The sequence below is a fragment of the Ovis aries genome, chromosome 3 (assembly GCF_016772045.2).
Source record: "Ovis aries strain OAR_USU_Benz2616 breed Rambouillet chromosome 3, ARS-UI_Ramb_v3.0, whole genome shotgun sequence".
Classification (NCBI taxonomy): Eukaryota; Metazoa; Chordata; class Mammalia; order Artiodactyla; family Bovidae; genus Ovis; species Ovis aries.
The window spans coordinates 69973982-69990948 of NC_056056.1; the positions used below are offsets into that span (position 1 = coordinate 69973982).

The 16967-nt window shown below is 37.7% G+C and overlaps 1 long non-coding RNA gene across 2 annotated transcripts in view; it reads right to left on the reverse strand.

The window, feature by feature from the left end:
• Positions 1–1814: 1814 nt before the first annotated feature.
• Positions 1815–16967, reverse strand: part of LOC105613853 (uncharacterized) — a 124062-nt gene continuing 108909 nt past the window's right edge. The window contains exons 3-4 of one of the 2 annotated variants that reach the window (XR_006059199.2): positions 12636–12790; positions 1815–5239 (exon numbers count right to left, since the gene is read on the reverse strand). This is a non-coding gene — a long non-coding RNA (uncharacterized LOC105613853). Of the gene's footprint in view, positions 5240–5568; positions 9457–12635; positions 12791–16967 lie in introns of those variants that run through there. The other variant, XR_006059201.2, reaches the window with a different exon arrangement.

Below are 16967 nucleotides of genomic sequence, written 5' to 3' on the forward strand. Positions count from 1 at the left end.
ACCATAAAGAAAGCTGAGCACTGAAGAATTGATGCTTTTGAACTGTGGCATTGGAGAAGACACTTGAGAGCCCCCTAGCCTGCAAGGAGATCAAACCAGTCAATCGTAAAGGAATTCAGACCTGACTATTCATTGGAAGGACTGATGTTGAGGCTGAAACTTCAATTCTTTGGCCACCTGATGCAAAGAACTGACTCACTGGCAAAGACCCTGATGCTGGGAAAGACTGAAGGCAGAAAGAGAAGGGGATGACAAAGGATGCTTGGATGACATCACCGACTCGATGGACATGAGTTTGAGCAAGCTCCAGGATTTGGTGATGGACAGGGAAGCCTGGCGTACTGCAGGCCACAGGGTCGCAAAGAGTCGGACATGACTGAGCGACTGAACTGAACATCAACATAATAAAGCCCATTTATGACAAACCCACAGTTAACATCATACTTAACAGTGAAAAGCTGAAAGCATTTCCTCTAAGATCTGGAACAAGACAAGAATGCCCAGTCTCACCAATTTTCTTCAACACATTTCTGGAAGTCCTCATCATGGCAATTAAAGAATAGTAAATAAAAGGAATCCAAATTGGAAAAGAAGTAAAATTGTCATTGTTTGCAGATGACATGGTTTAGAACATAGAAAAGTCCTAAAGACACTACCAGAAAATTGCTAGAGCTCATCAATGAATTCAGTAAAGTTGCCAGATACAAAATTAATACACAGAAATCTCTTGCATTTCTATACACTAACAATGAAAGATCAGAAAGAGAAATAAAAGAAACAATTCCATTTACCATCACATCTAAAGAGTAAAATACCTAGCATTAAATGGACAGAGGAGTCTGGCAGGCTACAGTCCACAGGGTTGCAAAGAGTCGGACACGACTGAGAGACTTCACTTCACTTCAAGGAGGGAAAAGACCTATACTCCAAAAACTATAAAACATTGATGAAAGAAAGAAACTGAAGACAACACAAACAGATGGAAAGATGTACCATGTTCTTGGATTGGATGAATCAATATTGTTAAAGTGACCATACCACCCAAGGCAATCTACAGGTTCAATGCAATCTCCATCAAATCACCAATGGCTTTCCCCACAGAACCAGAATGAATATTTTTTTTTAATTTGTATAGAAACACAAAAGACCCAAAGTAGCCAAAACAATCTTGAGAAAGAAGGACAGAGGTGGAGGAATCACATGCCCTGACTTCACACTATACTACAAAGCTATAGTAACCAAAAGGTATGGTAGTAGCACAAAAACATACACATGAATTGGAGGAATAGGATAGAAAGCCTAGAAATAGACCCACGCACTGGTAGTCAATTCATCTATGACAAAGGAGGAGGAGGTGAGAATATACAATGGAGAAAAGACAGTCTCTCCAACAAATTAGAAAGCTATCTGTAAAAGAATGAGATTAGAACATTCTCTAAGACAACACACAAAAATAAACTTGAAATGGATTAAAGAACTAAATGTAAGACCAGATACAACAAAACTCCTAGAGGAAAACATAGGCAGAACACTCACTGACATAAACTGTAATGGTATTTTTTTGGATGTCTCCTAAAGGAATGGAAATAAAAGCAAAAATAAACACATGGAACCTAATTAAACTTAAAAGTTTTTTATACAGCAAAGGAAACCATAAACAAGACAAAAAGATAACCTATGCAGCAGGAGAAAATATTTGCGAACAATGCTACCAACAAGAGATTAGTTTCCAAAGTATATAAACAGCTCATATAGCTCAACATAAAAAAAAAACAGAGAACTCAATCAAAAAATGGGCAGAAGATCTAAATAGATTTTTTTCCAAATAAGATATGCAGATGGCCAACAAGCATATTAAAATATGCTCAATATAACTAATTATTAGAGAAATTTAAATCAAAACTATAATGAGGTGTCACCTCACACCAGTCAAAATGGTCATTATTAAAAAGTCTACAAATAATAAATGCTAGAGAGGGTGTGGAGGAAAGAGAATCCTCCTACATTGTTGGTGGGAATGTAAATAGGTAAGCCACTATTGAGAATAGTATGAAGGTTCCTTAAAAACTAAAAGTAGAGTTAACATATGATCCTGCATTCTTACTCCTGAACTCTAGAGAAAACCTAATTTGAAAGGATACGTGTGTCCCAATGTTCACGGCAGCACTATTTACAATAGCCAAGACATGAAAGCAACCTAAATGCCATCAACATTGAAAATATTCAATAATATTCAATGAATATTGCTTAGCCATAAAAAAGAATAAAGTGATGCCATTTGTAGCAATATGGATGGACTTAGAGATTATCATACCAAGTGAAGTATGATATTACTTATATATGGAATCTAAAAAACTTATACAAATCAACTTATTCACAAAACAGAAATAAGACTTACATACATAGAAAACAAGCTGATGGTTACCAAAGGGAATAGCAGGGGCAGGAAGATATATAAATAAGGAGTTTTGGATTAATATATACATACCACTGGCTCCAAAATCACTGTGGATGGTGACTGCAGCCATGAAATTGAAAGACACTTACTCCTTGGAAGAAAAGTTATGACCAACCTAGATAGCATATTCAAAAGCAGAGACATTACTTTGCTGACTAAGGTCCGTCTAGTCAAGGCTATGGTTTTTCCAGTAGCCATGTATGGATGTGAGAGTTGGACTGTGAAGAAGGCTGAACGCCGAAAAATTGATGCTTTTGAACTGTGGTGTTGGAAAAGACTCTTGAGAGTCCCTTGGACTGCAAGGAGATCCAACCAGTCCATTCTGAAGGAGATCAGCCCTGGGTGTTCTTTGGAAGGAACAATGCTGAAGCTGAAACTCCAGTACTTTGGCCACCTCATGTGAAGAGTTGACTCATTGGAAAAGACTCTGATGTTGGGAGGGATTGGGGCAGGAGGAGAAGGGGACGACAGAGGATGAGATGGCTGGATGGCAACACCGACTTGATGGACGTGAGTCTGAGTGAACTCCGGGAGTTGGTGAGGGACAGGGAGGCCTGGCGTGCTGCGATTCATGGGGTCGCAAGGAGTCGGACATGACTGAGCAACTGAACTGAACTGAACCACTATATACAAAACAGATAAGCAACAAGGACCTACTATACAGTGTGGGGAACTATGCTCAATATCTTGTAATAATTTATAATGAAAACGAATCTAAAAAGAATATATTATATATATATGTATAACTGAATCGTTTTGCTGTACACCTGAAACACAACACTGTAAATGAAGTATACTTCAATTTTTAAAATGGTTTTCAAAAAAGAAGTGTATATGTATGCAAATTATGTATTCTGACTGAAAACTGATTTATATTTTCAAGTTTGGCTCCATCATTAGAGATCCTTTAGCTTCCTATGCCTCCACCTAGTTACTGTAATACACCTGCTGGGCTGGGGTTAGGGCTCTGGGAGAACAGCTTCAGACTGCAGCAGTGTAGAACTCCAGTATCGGAAGGGGTTTGTGAGGCCCGTGTGGTGCCAATCCGAGACGCAAGTAGACTTGAAAACTGCTTGTGCCTTAGAGCTTGCACTCTCTTACGGCTCTTGGAAATGAGACTGCCCCACGAAGAAGAAGCCTAAGCCGCTTCCTGGAAGGAGAGATCCGTGTGCTAATCATTCTGCTGTCTCTGCTGATAGCAGCACAGAGAGGTCATTCTACATTGTGCAGTGACCACTCAACCCAGCACTGATCAATGAACAACTGAGCTGACTCACAAAAAAGGAACCATCTCGCCAACCAGACCATCAGAGGCATGAAAGCGTAGGCAGATGGCTAGTCAAGACAGAAACTCCCTCTTGTCCGGTATATACTTGACAATGCAGCATATATCATTTAGAAGGCACCAGGCTTTTGGGGGTTTTGTTTTTGATGGGAATCATTTGAGATAAAATTTATCAGAATCCCTGTGCTTATAGCACATAAAGCAGAGAAGTAGTACAAATAAGAGTAAGGGAAGCCCCCCCAAGATTCTGGTATCAATGAAGATAAGATAAAATCAATAATCTGCCACTATAAACAGGACACTGAAGACAATTGGAAATTACATGTGGTCAACTCAAAGTGCACTAGGTTTACACTTTTGAGATTTACAATTTAAGAGTATTGTTGCTCAAGAAAACTTGACATGCTCTGAAATCTTATAAATCATGTATGAAATGTTATAGAGTACTACCCAAACTTGAAAAACATGTACAATTTGCATGTTATTAAAAATATGGTGCAGGGAGTTCCCTGGTGACCTAGTGGTTAGGATTCTGGGCTTTCACTGCCGTGGCCTGGATTCAATCCCTGGTCAGGGAACTAAGATCCTGCAAGTGACACAGCATGGCCAAAAATAAGTGTGTGTGTGTGTGTGTGTGTGTGTGTAATATAAAACTGAAATAAACTCTTTTAAGTTATTGAAAGAAAACAAAACAAATTTTGATCAACACTGGGTTCTCTCTTAAGATTACAAAATCTTTCTAATGCTATTATCTTATGAAGAGCACATTGTCTTATGAAAAGGATATCAAAGAAAGTGGATCCCAAAAAGCAGGTAAAAAAAGTTCCATAGAGATATATTAGGCAGATAATAAAAATATTGTTCTTTTAGGTTTGGGAATATTTGTGACATTTGTCAGCTTTTTAAAATTTGTGATTGGTGTGATTTCTTTTCTCATTCTAATCAAATATTTACATTTTCACCTAATTCTGCATTTATGATCTTGTATTCTTTTTTCTTAAAGAGAACAAGACTGTATAAGCTTCAAGCCACTCCAATCTTAGACCTGGATCTGCATCTGGTCAGGAGGTAAAGATAATTTGATGGGAATCACTTGACATAGACTCAACAATGTCATTAAGGATTTTCTTTCTTTCTATCCCTCTGCTTTGACATCTATGATGTCAATATCATCTCAATGCTTGGTTCCTTCATGGTGACAAAATGGCTACAAGAGTGCCAACCTTCCATCTGTATTCTGCTCTATTCAGGAGAGTGACAGCTGCCTTTCCATTGTTCTCTCAGAATGAGAAACTTGAAACAGAAACCCCTGTCTACTAGCCTGATTGATTACCTGCAGGTTCCTGAATCCAATTGGCTTAGGTTTGGATTACTTGAATAATTCACTGTAGTAAGGTGGATGGAATTACTGCAGTGGGGTTAGCCTCCTCTCAAAACTTCTGGCTGGTACACATTGAAAGTGAAAATGATTCTGAGGAGATGACCACATACATGTCCTTTGGAGAGAAGACATGAGAAGGGTAAAATGGTTATTTATCTATTCAGCAACCATCTCCCTGGAACATACCATGGACTCAATTCTATGTTAAGTGTCAGATATAATGAAGATAAACATAAATAAGAAACAGATGCTTCCTGGCTCCTCCTAATTGGAGCAAATACTTCATTTTTAAAAATAAATTGAATTTAGTATATCTGATTCTAATACTACTACAAAATAAATTTAGAAACTTCAATAAATTCTACTTTTAAGTCTTCACTTATTCAATAAACACACAATACATGACTACTGAATACTCATCATGGAGTAGGATACAAAATGCAGTTTCTGACATCATGAGTTAAAATGTTTATTGAAATGACTTAAAGAAATGAAAAATTTAAATGATACAATGTTTAAATAGCTAAAATAAATAACTATCTGTTCAAAAATGGCAATAGAAGAGATGATCTAAGATAGCACAAGAATAGCTTCTGATGACTGGTACAGATGGTAATGAAGCTACAGGAGTTAAATAATTTTTAAATATCAGTTCAGTTCAGTCGCTCAGTCATGTCCGACTCTTTGCGACCCCATGAACGCAGCACGCCAGGCCTCCCTGTCCATCACCAACACCCAGAGTCCACCCAAACCCATGTCCATTGAGTCGGTGATGCCATCCAACCATCTCATCCTCTGTCGTCCTCTTCTCCTCCTGCCCTCAATCTTTCCCAGCATCAGGGTCTTTTCCAATGAGTCAGCTCTTCACATCAGGTGGCCAAAGTATTGGAGTTTTGGCTTCAACATCAGTCCTTCCAATGAACACCCAGGACTAATCTCCTTTAGGATGGACTGGTTAGATCTCCTTGCAGTCCAAGGGACTCTCAAGAGTCTTCTCCAATACCACAGTTCAAAAGCATCAATTCTTTAGTGCTCAGCTTTCTTTATAGTCCAACTCTCACATCCATACATGACCGCTGGAAAAACCACAGCCTTGACTAGACGGACCTTTGCTGACAAAGTAATGTCTCTGCTTTTTAATATGCTGTCTAGGTTGGTCATAACTTTCCTTCCAAGGAGTAAGCATCTTTTAATTTTGTGGCTGCAATCACCATCTGCAGTGATTTTGGAGCCCAGAAAAATAAAGTCAGCCACTATTTCCACTGTTTCCCCATCTATTTCCCATGAAGTGATGGGACCAGATGCCATGATCTTAGTTTTCTGCATGTTGAGCTTTAAGCCAAGTTTTTCACTCTCCTCTTTTACTTTCATCAAGAGGCTTTTTAGTTCCTCTTCACTTTCTGCCATAAGGGTGGTGTCATCTGCATATCTGAGGTGGTTGATATTTCTCCCGGCAATCTTGATTCCAGCTTGTGTTTCTTCCAGTCCAGCGTTTCTCATGATGTACTCTGCATATAATTTAAATAAGCAGGGTGACAATATACAGCCTTGATGTACTCCTTTTCCTATTTGGAACCAGTCTGTTGTTCCATGTATGGAGATATATATATATATATATATATATATATATATATAAAGGAAGCTATTAATTCTGACTGAGAAAGTAGGTGGCAGGCATTGGCCTAAAGTAAGTATTTGAATTTTCACTTTCAACTATTAGGGATTGTTATCAGTGATTACCTCCAAGCTAGGCGATAAATAGGAAGCAAACACAAACGTGCACTTTGACCTGCTGTGTTACTCTCAGTACTCAGTTCTCTTGTCAAGATCATACTTCCCCAAGTCAGATGTGAGACAGAAAACACAACAGATACCACTACAAGAGGGATTTGCATTGAACACTCTGAGTCTAGCACTTCATGACTTTGTTAGTCTCTAAAGAAGGCTGGTGGCTCAGAGGTTAAAGCATCTGCCCGCAATGTGGGAGACCTGGATTTGATCCCTGGGTCAGGAAGATCCCCTGGAGAAGGAAATGGTAACCCATTCCAGTATTCTTGCCTGGAGAATCCCATGGATGGAGAAGCCTGGTAGGCTACAGTCAATGGGGTCCCAAAGAGTCAGACGCAACTGAACTACTTCACTTTCACTTTAAAGAAGGTGAAGTGATATAATGGAAAGAACGTTACTCCAGTGACTGGCAGAATTGATTTCTATTTCCAACTCTACTTATTCACCTGATACCTTGGGCAAGTCATAGTCTTTCTGAGTCTTAGTTTACTCAGAGCATAAACCAATTTTCTATTCTGATCATTCCCCTCTTCTATACTATGTCGGCTCCTTAAAGGACTGCTTGTCTTGTAGGATCATTTTGCTGGACACTGACATTCAATTCATCTTCACAGAAATTTATCTGTGTAACTGCCACTTCTGCTACTCAGAAACCCTCTTCATTGTATTGGTTGCTTTTGTGCTTCTTAGTAATAATTTGCCCACCTCCAGCAGTTATGCTCCATGTACTAAGAATCGTCTAATCTCCATCACCAGCTTTGCATTTAACCTCTGTATTCATTCACTGCACAAATATTTATTGGTGGCAAAAAAAAGTAACTGAAATTTAGGATAGGTTATATTACTGAAAATTTTACTTATATGTGTATGTGTGTGCTTAATAAATTTAAATGTTGTTTTGTTTTGACTGAAGTCTAATTAACATACAACATTATATTAGTTTCTGGTATATAATATAATGAGATTATATTTGTATACACAGCAAAATGATCACTACAATAAATCCAGTCAACATCTGTCTTTATACATAGTTAAAAATTTTTTTATTCTTGTGATGAGGACTTTTAAACATCTCTATTAACAACTTTCAAACATGAAATACAGTATTATTACTGATATCATACTGTACATTAAATTACTATGACTTACTTATTTTATAACTGGAAGTTTGTATTCTCTGACCATCTCCCATTCACCCATTTTACCCATCCTGCGCTGCTTATTTCAGGGAACCACTAATCTATTCTGTGTACCTATGAGCTTGCTTCTTTCATATTTCGTGTATAAGTGAGATCATATAGTATTTGTCTTTTTCTGTCTGACATTTCACTTAGCAAAATACCCTCTAGATCCACTCATGGATCTAGAATGTTGTCAGAATTGGCAAGCTTTCCATTTTTTATGGAAATCTTTTATTTTCCATTTTTTATGGAAATCTTTTATTTTCCTTTTTTTATGGAAATCTTTTATTTTCCATTTCTTTTTTTATGCCTGAATAGTATTCAGTTGTACATGTATGCAACATCTTTATCCTTTCATCTAGTGATAGACACAGGTTGCTTCCACATCTTGGCTATTGTAAATACATCTTTTCAAATTAGTGGCTTTTTTTTCTTTGGATAAATACTTAGAAATGAAATTGCTGGATCATGAAGAACCTCTATACTGTAGCTGCACCAGTTCATGTTCCCATTGATAGAGTACAAGTGTTCCCTTTTTTCCACGTTCTCACCAACATGTTATTTCTTTTATTTTTGATAATAGCCATTCTAACAGGTATGAGGTGATACCTCACTGTGGTTTTGCTTTGCATTTCTTTGATGATTAATGTTACTGTGAGCATCTTTTCACATACCTGTTGGTATGTCTTCTTCGGAAAAATGTCTATTCAGATCCTCTGCCCAAGTGTTACTCATACTGCTATATAAGTTCTTTCTATATTTTGGATATTAACCCTTAACTCATGTGATATGCAAATATTTCCTCCCATTCTGTAGGTTGCCTTTCCATGTTATTAATAATTTCCTTTACCGTACGGAAGTTTTTCAGTTTGATGTAGCCCAACTTGTTTATTTTTGCTTTTGTTGCCTTTGGTTTCAGAGTCAGATCCAAATACTCATCACCAAGACTGATGTCAAGAAACTTACTGTCTATGTTTTCTTTTAAGAGTTTTATGGTTTTAGATCCTACATTCAAGTCTGTAAGAGTCAATTTTTGTGTATGGAGTCAGCAGTCTACTTTCATTTTTTTGCATGTGGCTGTCCAGTTTTCAGTGTACAGATCTTTTATACCCCTGGTTAAAAGTATTCCTTTTTGAAACTATTGTAAATGAAACTGTTTTCTCTATTCCTCTTTAGAAAACACCCTGATGCTGGGAAAGATTGAAGGCAGGAGGAGAAGGGGATGACAGAGGACAAGATGGTTGGATGGCATCACTGACTCGACGGACAAGAGTTTGAGCAAGCTCCAGGAGTTGGTGATGGACAGGGAAGCCTGGCATGCTGCAGTCCATGTGGTCACAAAGAGTCAGATACAACTGAGGGACTGAACAACAAAAACAATAGTTCATTATTAATGTCTAGAGAGAAAACTCATTTTTTATACTGATTTTGTATCCTGCAATTTTACTGAATCCATTTATTTGTTCTCACAGGTTTTTGGTGGCATCTCTAGAGATTTTTTAATATATAATATCAAATCACTTGCAAATAGTGACAGTTTTATCTCTTCCTTTTCAATCTGAACGCTTTTTATTGCTTCTTACTCTTCATTGCTTTGGTTCAAACTTCCAATATTATGTTGAACTGGAAGTGGAAGAGTGGGCATCCTTGTCTTGTTCCTGACCTTAGAGGGAACTATCAGCTTTTCTCTGTTGAGTATGATGTTATCTGCTGTCTTATAATATGCAGTATGGCTTATATTTTGTTGCCTCTATACCCAGTTTGTTGAGAGTTTTTAATCATACATTAAAGTTGAACTTTGTCAAACGTTTTTTCTATATCTATTGAGATGATCATTTTTATCCTTCCTTTTATTAATGTGGTGTATCATATGACTGGTTTAAGAAAACTAGACCATCCTTGCATCCTTGGAGTCAATTTTCCTTGATCATGGTGTTTGATCCTTTTTATGTATTGTTGAACTTGGTTTGCTAGAATTTTATTGAGAATTTTCATGTCTGTATTCATCGGGGATACTTGCCTGTACTTTCCTATCCTTTTTGTTTCATTGTCTGGTTTTGGCATCAAGACAATACTGATTTCATAAAATGAGTTTGGAAGAGTTCCCTCGTCTTTCATTTTTTGAAGGAGTTTGAGAAATGCTATGTTCTCAGTCGTTCAGTCATGTCTGACTCTTTGTGGACCTATGGACTGTAGCCTGCCAGGCTCCTCTGTCCATGGAATTCTCCAGGCAAGAATACTGGAGTGTGTTGCCATTTCCTACTCCAGGGGCTCTTCCTGACTGACCCAAGGATAAAACCCATGTGTCTCCTGCACTGGGAGGCAGATTCTTTAAGACTAGCACCACCTGGGCAGCACACAGTTTGAGAAGGATTGGTATTAATCTTTCTCTGAATGTTTGGCAGAATTCATCTGTTAAGCAGTATGGTCCTGGACAGCTGTCTGGACTTTTGTTTTTTGGACAGTTTTTGATTACTGATTCAAAATCCTTCCTAGCAATGGAGCTATTCAGATTTTCTATTTCTTCATGATTCAGTCTTGGAAGGTTGTATGTTTCTAGAAATGCATTCATTTCTTCTAGGTTGTCCAATTTGTTAATGTATAATTGTTCATAGTAGTCACTTATAATACTTTGGATTTCTGTGGTACCAGTTGTAATGTCTCAACTTTCATTTCTTATTTCTTTTGAGTATTCTCTTTTTTCTTGGTGAATCTAGCTAAAGGCTTATCAATTTTGTTTATCTTTTCAAAAAGAATCAGCTCTTTAAAAATTAATCTATTGTTTTTCCAGTCTCTATTTCATTTATTTCTGTTCTGCTTTTTGTTATTTCCTTCCTTCTACTAACTTTGGATTTCATTTGTCCTTCTTTCCTGGTTGCTCAGAGGGTAAAGCATCTGCCTGCAATGTGGGAGACATGGGTTCAATCCCTGGGTCAGGGAGATCCCCTGGAGAAGGAAATGGCAACCCACTCCAGTATTCTTGCCTGGAGAATCCCATGGATGGAGGAACCTGGTAGGCTACAGTCCACAGGATCACAAAGAGTCAGACTCGACTGAGCAACTTCACTTTCTTTTCTTTCTTTTTCTAGTTCCTTGGATGTAAAATTAGGTTCTTTAGGAATCTTTCCTTTTCTTAATATAGATTTTATTGCTATGAACTTCCCTCTTAGAATTGCTTTTGCTGAATCCCATAAATTTTGATATATTGTATTTCCATTTTCATTTGTTCCAAAGTATTTTTTAATTTTTCTTTTGATTTCTTTGTTAACCCATTGATTGTTCAGTAGCATACCATTTACTGCTGCTGCTAAGTCACTTCAGTCATGTCCAACTCTGTGCGACCCCATAGATGGCAGCCCACCAGGCTCCTCTGTCCACAGGATCCTCTAGGCAAGAATACTGGAGTGGGTTGCCATTTACTTCTCTGAGCATACCATTTAATCCCCACATATTTGTGAATTTTTCAGTTTCTTCTTGTTATTGGCTTCTAGTTTCATACCACAGTGATCAAAAAAGATGCTTAATATGATTTCAATCTTTGTAAATTTGCTAAAACTTGTTTTGAGGTCTAATATATGATCTCCTAGAGGACGTGGGCTACCGTCTATGCGGTCGCACAGAGTCAGACACGACTGAAGCGACTTAGCAGCAGCAGCAGAGGATGTTCCATGTACAAATAAGAAGAATGTATTCTGTTGCTTTTGGATGGAATGTTCTGTACAAATCTGTTAAGCTCATATGATCTAATGAGTCATTTAAGGCTGATGTTTCTTTATTAGTATTCTTTCTAGGTGATCTAGACTTCCCTGGTGGCTCAGACGGTAAAGTGTCTGTCTACAATGCGGTAGACCCGGGTTCAATCCCTGGGTTGGGAAGATCCCCAGGAGAAGGAAATGGCAGTCCACTCCAGGACTTTGCCTGGAAAATCCCATGGACAGAGGAGCCTGGTAGGCTACAGTCCATGGAGTCGCAAAGAGTCGGACACGACTGAGCAACTTCACTTCACTTCACTAGGTGATCTATCTATTGATATATGTGGAGTATTGAAGTCCTTTGCTATTAAACATTATTGTATTGCTATCTATGTCTCACTGTAGGTCTGTTAATATTTGCTTTATATATTTTGTGCTTACATATGGGTGCAAAAATATTTTAAAATGTAGTATCCTCTTACTGAATAGATCCCTTTATGATTATGTAATGCTCTTTTATTACAGTCAGTGTTTTAAAGTCTATTTTGTCTGATATAAATATAGCTATTCTGCTTTTGGGGGGGTTCCATTTGCATGGAACATTTCTTTCAATAGCTTTACTTTCAGTCAGTGCGTGTCCTCAAACAGTGTTTTATTTCCAAATAACACTTAATATAAAGACCCTGAAAACCTAGATCCAGACTTAGAGTTAAACAGAAATAGTTAAATCTTCATGCTCACAGAGGTGAAATTGCTGAGACAAATTTCAAGACTTAGTACAGGCAACTGCTAAGTGCTATCTCACTTACCCTCTATCTACTCAGACTCCATGAAAGCCATGTTTGATTACCTGCAAGGGATCCTTGTCTGTGCACCGCCTCCACTCCAGGCCTAGCCAAATGTCTGCTGTACCCTCCCTGTTTCTCTCTCTCCCTGACCCATCTCTAGGCCCACCTTCCTTCAGAGACCCTTCTCCAAGGCAATCTGGTCTTCTTTCTGCTGACTCTGAAAAAAATAAAATTAAATGTATTTGAAATCTACATATTGATATTCTCTGAAATACAAGGTGTCAAAACTGTTTCACATTAATATCATCCTGAAAAAAAGATACTTGAATACATATTTCAGTTTTTCCCTATAATACAAATTAACATGAAGAACTAAAAAATTGGGAAACTGCTTTACAAAAGACAAGTGTGGAGTGCTGATACTAGGGTGTTGCCATAAATTATAAAAAATAAAATTGCAAGTTTGTTTATAAAATAACACAATCAAAATTATTGAAATACTATACAATTTAGAAATACAATAATATTATTTAAAATGTTAAATAATAAACTTACTTAAAAATAAGGAAATCAGGACAGATACATTATTTTTTCATTGCTAATTATTTAAGTAGTAAGTGTATACATTCTTCACATCAGTTTTTAATATAATTTAAATGAGTTTAAAGTCCCCTTTGTACTTTCCACATTTTCTCAGTCTTAGTTCTTTTTTCATCTCCCCATTATTATCACTTTGCTATATCTTCTTCTAGGACTCTTTCCTTGCATTTACATAATCTTTCTACAAGGTTTAATATTTTACATGTGAAAAACTAAACAGCTTTTGTACAAAGAAATAAGAGCTGAACTTCTGTTCTAAGGTATAATTTTCCAGACAGGAACATTTTCATTTCTGGGCTCTAGTGAATGTGGAAGAAGCAATGTTAAATCTAAAATCAAAACACTTTAAAAAATGCAACATTCAACTATCTGCTACAAGGAACTCACAAAATGTAAACATAAGTAAAAAGAAACGTCAACACGAATGACATTTTAAAACCTTTAGTTGTGCAAAAAGTTTAGGAAAAAGAAAACTTTAAAGGTAGGTATTATGCCAGTTTATTACTAGGAATTATTTTTGTCATCCCATTGTTAACTCTATTAATAATCTAATTAGTCTGTCAGGCACATACTGTCCATTGTACTTTTATTATGCACAGTAAGCTATATCTAGAGCTGCTTTTAAGGCAAATTAACAATGCTGTGTTTCAGTCACTCAGTTGTGTCTGATTCTTTGTGACCCTATGAACTTCAGCACACCAGGCTTCCTTGTCCTTCACTATCTCCCAGAGTTTGCTCAAACTCATGTCCGTTGAGTTGGTGATGCCATCCAACCATCTCATTCTTTGTCACCCACTTCTCCTCTTGCCTTCAATATTTCTCAGCATCATGGTTTTTTCCAATGAGTCAGCTCTTCATATCAGGTGACCAAAGTATTGGAGTTTCAGATTCAGCATCAGTCCTTCCAATGAATATTCAGGGTTCATTTCCTTTAGGTTGACTGATTTGATCTCTGTGTTGTCCAAGAGACTCTCAAGAGTCTTCTCCAACACCACAGTTCAAAAGCATCAATTCTTCGGTGCGCAGACTTCTTTATAGTCCAACTCTCACATTCATACATGACTACTGGAAAAACCATAGCTTTGACTATATAGACTTTTGTCAGCAAGTGATGTGCTTTTTAATATGCTGTCTAGGTTGGTCATAGCTTTCCTTCCAAGGAGCAAGCATATTTTAATTTCATGGTTGCAGTCACTATCCATAGTGATTTTGGAGCCCAAGAAAATAAAGTCTGTCACTGTTTTCATTTTTTTCCCCATCTATTTGCCATAAAGTGATGGGACCAAAATCACTGCAGATGGTGATTGCAGACATGAAATTAAAAGATGCTTACTCCTTGGAAGAAAAGTTATAACCAACTTAGATAGCTTATTCAAAAGCAGAGACATTACTTTGCCAACTAAGGTCCATCTAGTCAAGGCTATGGTTTTTTCCTGCGGTCATGTATGAATGTGAGAGTTGGACTGTGAAGAAGACTGAGCGCCGAAGAATTGATGCTTTTGAACTGTGGTGTTGGAGAAGACTCTTGAGAGTCCCTTGGACTGCAAGGAGATCCAACCAGTCCATTCTGAAGGAGATCAGCCCTGGGTGTTCTTTGGAAGGAATGATGCTAAAGCTGAAGCTCCAGTACTTTGGCCACCTCACGCGAAGAGTTGACTCATTGGAAAAGACTCTGATGCTGGGAGGGATTGGGGGCAGGAGGAGAAGGGAACGACAGAGGATGAGGTGGCTGGATGGCATCATGGACTTGATGGATGTGAGTCTGAGTGAACTCCGGGAGTTGGTGATGGACAGGGAGGCATGGCGTGCTGCAATTCATGGGGTCTCAAAGAGTCGGACACGACTGAGCGACTGAACTGAACTGAACTGAACTGAACTGATGGGACCAGATGCCACAATCTTCATTTTTTGAACACTGCGTTTTAAGTCAGCTTTTGACTCTCCTCTTTCACACTCACCAAGAGGTTTTTAGTTCCTCTTTGCTTTCTGCCATTAGGGTGGTATCATCTGCATATCTGAGGTTATTGATATTTCTCCTGGCAATCTCGATTTCAGCTTGTGATTCACCCAGCCTGGCATTTCACATGAAGTACTCTGCATATAAGTTAAATAAGCAGGATGACAATATACATCCTTGTCATACTCCCTTCCTAATTTGGAACCAGTCTATTGTTCCATGTCCGGTTCTAACTGTTGCTTCTTGACCTGCATACAGGTTTCTCAGAAGACAGGTAAGGTGGTTGGGTATAACAGAAAGACAAAACAGATAGACAGACACACACACAAAAATAAAGGAATCCAAACACTAAAGATGGTCATCAAGTCACACTCAGTTCTGTTCAGTTCAGTCCCTCGGTCGTGTCCGACTCTTGGCGACCCCAGGAATCGCAGCACGCCAGGCTTCCCTGTCCATCACCAACTCCCAGAGTTCACTCAGACTCACGTCCATCGAGTTAGTGATGCCATCCAGCCATCTCATCCTCTGTTGTCCCCTTCTCCTCCTGCCCCCAATCCCTCCCAGCATCAGAGTCTTTTCCAGTGAGTCACACTGGAAGAAAGCAAAAGAAGAAAAGAACAAAAAAGAACTCTAGAAACCTCCAAACAAATAACAAAATGGCAATAAGTACAAATCTATCAATAATTATTTTTTGAAGTAGAATTGAGTTACAATGTTGTGTCAGTTCAATAAGTACTCTAAATGTAATAAACTAAATGCTCCAATTAAATGACATAGAATCGCTGCTGCTGCTACTGCTAAGTCGCTTCAGTCGTGTCTGACTCTGTGTGACCCCATAGATGGCAGCCCACCAGGCTTTCCTGTCCCTGGGATTCTCCAGGCAAGAACACTGGAGTGGGTTGCCATTTCCTTCTCCAATAGAATCGCTAAGTGGATACAAAACAAAACCCAAGTATAAGCTGCCTACAAGAGACTTACTTCAGATCTAAAGATTCACATGGATTGAAAGTGCAGAGATGAAAAAAGTATTCCATGCAAATGGAAATCAATAGACAGTCATTGTGGTAATACTTAGGCAAAAACTGTAAAAAGATACAAAGAAGAATATTACATAATCATCAAGGGATAAATCTAAGAAAAAGATATGACAATTGTAAATATATATGCATCCAACATAGGAGCACCTAAATACATAAAACAAACATTGACATAATGGGAGAAAGTGACAGTAACACAGTAATAGTAGGTGACCTTAAAACCCCACTTATGTCATCCAGACAAAAACTCAATTAGGAAACACTGGCCTTAAATGATACATTAAACCTGATGAATATATATATATTCACACACACACACACACACACACGCACATATAGAGAGAGAGAATATTCTAAACAAAGTCTCAGTAAATTTAAGAAAACTGAAGTCATATCAAGCATCTTTTCTAACCACAATGCTATGAGACTAGAAATCAATTATAAGGAAAAACACAAACACATAAAGACTGAACTATATGCTAGTAAACAAACAATGGATTACTGAAGAAATCCAAGAAGAAATAAAAAAGACTTGGGGACAAACAAAAATGAAAACACAATGATCCATAATATATGGGACATAGTAAAATCACTTCTAATTCTAAAAAGAAAGTTTACAGTGATATAAGACTACCTCAGGAAGCAAGAAAAATCTCAAATAAATGACCTAACCTTACACCTAAAGTAATTGGAAAAAAAAGAACAAACAAAACCCAAAGGTGGTAAAAGGAAATAAATCGTAAAGATCCAAACAGAAATAAATGAAATGGACTTAAAAAAATAGAAAATACCAATGAAAC